Here is a 3,401-nt window from a genome sequence, read left to right on the forward strand (position 1 = left end):
GGTGAATCGTCACCTTCGAGTGGATTAGGGGCAAACTCGCAGACACAAGGGGATGGGAACGGAGGAGGCCGATCATACAGCTCAATCGAAAAGGAGATTGAACTAGTAAGGGAGAAAGAACGGCTAATACGTCTCGAGCTAGAGCTAGAACATCTACGCTCAGGGAACCGAACGCGAGCCAGTGGAGGCGGCATGGAGGTCAACCTCCGAGATGAAGTTTTAAGCTTTTCAAGATTGATGAAAGGAGTACTGACTTCTATGCCGTCGTCCGAAATATTAGTGCCGAGCTGGTTTGACGGCGTAGAACACGTCTTCGAGACGTATGAAGTCCCTGAGCGGCTGAGAGGATCCCTGGTGCGACCCTATTTCACGGAGCGCATGCGTGCTCTGGTGAATAGGCTGCCCGTGGGGGAGGCAAGTGAATATAAGGCAGTAAAAGAGCGGGTTCTATTAGAGCTACGATTGTCGCCGGCAGAGTACAGGAGGCTCTTCCTTAAAGCCCCCAGGATGGAAAGAGAATCCTGGACCCAGTTTGCGACTCGGGTTGAAAGCTGCTTCGAATATTATGCTAGAAGCCGCGGGATTGAATCTCTTGAGGACTTAATCGCACTGATGGTGTCCGATCGCATCAGGGACTCCTTGCCCGCCGACATGCAGGCATATGTAACCCTCAACGAGGTGGGTGATTGGTTGAAACCCTTGGAGGTGGCGGTACTGGCTGACCGTTTCGACGAGGGTGAGCGATGTAAAAAGCGAGACCACCCGTCAGGCTCTAAGAGCCGCGCATACGACGCAACAAAGGCCGCTTCTCTCGAGGAGAAACACGAGAACCCAAGGCAGGGCATTAAACCTGACAATTCCCGGGTGAAGTGTTTCAGCTGCAAGGGAATTGGACACTTTTCTCGTAACTGTCCACGGAAGACGCCAGATGGAGAAAGAAATAACTCCGTGGTGGGTAACATCTCAACAAATTTAACACCATCTCAGCAGAGTATGTCCCAGGACATAAATGTCAATCAGAACGGCACGCGCGCTGAGTTGCGGAGAGTGGAGGTGAAATGCGGCCCGAGGATGGTGCAGGCGATTATCGATTCCGGAGCGGAGATTAGCGTAGTGTGTGATGGGGTGGCACCGGAAATGAAGGGGTCGTCCGGAAGAGTGACGCTGACTGGGGCGTTCGGGAACAGCGTGAGCGCCGTCCTGCGCCCTATACCGATGACTCTTCCCACAAGCTACGTTGACTACGTCCCTCGAGAAGTGCCGCTCTTGTGCGCCGTCACTGAACATTTGGGTAACGGCATAGACATACTGTTGACGCCCGATGACTGCGACAGCCTAAAATTGGCTTGCGGGAAGGTTGACTTGGAACCGGTGGTTTGTGAAGCTGAAAACGCGCTTACTCAGGGAGGTGGTGAGGTCGCAGACAACGACTGTGGCGCTCAGCTTCGGCATCTACAAGAACGACCTGCCCGAGGACAAGGTGCGCGTGGGAGCCTTCGTGGACATGGCCCACTCGGTGCTTCATGTGGCGCTGGTTGCCTTCAACAAGGATCGGCTCAAGATGCTGGCCACCACCTTCGATGGAGTCGGGGGCTGCGATTCCGACATGGTGCTGGTGCGCTACTTTGTACAGGAGTTCAAGGAGCGCTACAAGCTGGACGTGGCCACAACCGGTGCGCCCTCATGCGCCTCATCACCGAGTGCGAGGAGCTCAAGAAGCAGATGTGTGCCAACCCGCACGACTTGCCGCTCAACGTCGAGTGCTCCAAGAACGACCGGGACGTTGCGGGCAAGATGAAGCGGGAGATCTTCAAGGCCATATCCACCGAGCTGATAGCGCGTACCGAGCGCACCATGGCGTGGGCGCCGACGGTGGCCGGGCTGTGGCCGCCGGACGTGGAGTCGGTGAAGGGGGTGGGGGGCGGCACCCGGGTGCCGGCGGTCAAGCAGCTGGTCCGCAAGGTGTTCCAACGGGAGCCTTCGACGACACTGCACCAGGACGAGGCGGTGGCCCGGGGCGGTGCCCTGCAGTGTGCCATGCGGCCACCCATCTTCAAGGTGCGGGACTTTGCGGTGGTGGATGCCCAGCCTTACCCCATGGAGCTGTGCTACGACACGGGCAAGGGAGAGGACAGCCAGGCAGAGGTGTTCCCCCGCTGGCACCAGCTGCCCTTCATCAAGATGCTCACCTTCTCCCGGAGCAAGCCCTTCAACCTCGAGGCCAGGTACCCGCAGGAGGCGGTGGTACCCCACCCGGACCTGCAGCTGGGCAGCTTTACGGGGAACAAGGCTGTCTCCGCGGCCGAGGGCGGGATCAAGGTGAAAGTGCGTCTCAACCTGCGCGGTATCTTCTCGGTGGTGTCCGCCTCGGCCGTGGACCGCAAGCCCGACGGTCGACAGGCAAGTGCTGGGCGTGCAAACGATGGCGACCTAGCCGTGGCGGGGGCGGCGAGTGGCGAAAAGGCACCCCCGACCGAGGGAGGAGACCCCGACAAAGTGGACGAGGGCGAGCCCGTCAAGAAGGAGGACCGGCCCAGCCCAAAAGAGAAGCAGGCCAAGGCCACGGAGCTTCCGGTGGAGGTCCGGGTGCCGCAGCTGAGCGCCTTCGAGATGAACCATCTTGTGGAGCGCGAGGTTTAAATGGTCCACACGGACCGCATAGAGAAAGGGTGGGTGGACGCCAAGAACGCGGTAAAAGAGTACGTACTAGAGGAGCGGGACCACCTGTCGGACCGCTACCAGCCGTTCGTGATGCCGTCCAAAAAGGAGGCCTCCCCGAGGGCCCTCGACGACACCCGTGGCTGTACGCCGACGGCGAGGAGCTTATCCAAGGGCGTGGTAGAACGTATTGTGGGACAGTGTAAGAGCATCCTTTGGAAGATTTCAATGACTCAACTAGATGTGTTAAAGTTCATCGCGAGAAGGGACAACGAAAACAGTTTTTCTCTTCCTATTTTTTTTTCACGTATGTGTGCCTTATACATGTAACGTTTCTTTTGGTTTCTTTAAGTACCTGCTTTTATTAAGTGTATATTACGAGCGCGGACACAAGGCTAGTCACGATAGTAGTAGAGCCTTGGCGGGCACAGTAAGAATCACTTTACTAGCATATGATTTGCATATTGGTGGGAATTTCTCTTATAGTTTGGATTCTTGCGGGTCGAGCCACAAACTCGGTGCAAGGTGTGACTGATATGCGTCCGCATTAGAGTTTAGATGTTATATATTATTTTTGACATTTTGGGTCTAAAAATATACTTAGTCGAGAGGTGTGAGAATCGGCCCGCCATCACCGTGAAAGGATGCGGGAACAGGCTCTTGGCGTGTTTGCGTTTGCACGTGTGCCCCGGTGTGTGGGTGAACTGGCGACGCTCGTGCGAGCTGGGGCAGGGGACATTTTT

The 3,401-nt window shown here is 56.6% G+C and overlaps 1 pseudogene; it reads left to right on the forward strand.

Annotated features, from left to right (window-relative positions):
- Positions 1–612: 612 nt before the first annotated feature.
- Positions 613–2,864, forward strand: LOC115309585 (annotated as a pseudogene).
- Positions 2,865–3,401: the final 537 nt, after the last annotated feature.

This window comes from Ixodes scapularis, unplaced genomic scaffold (genome assembly GCF_016920785.2).
Source record: "Ixodes scapularis isolate PalLabHiFi unplaced genomic scaffold, ASM1692078v2 PGA_scaffold3__209_contigs__length_174095766, whole genome shotgun sequence".
Lineage (NCBI taxonomy): Eukaryota > Metazoa > Arthropoda > Arachnida > Ixodida > Ixodidae > Ixodes > Ixodes scapularis.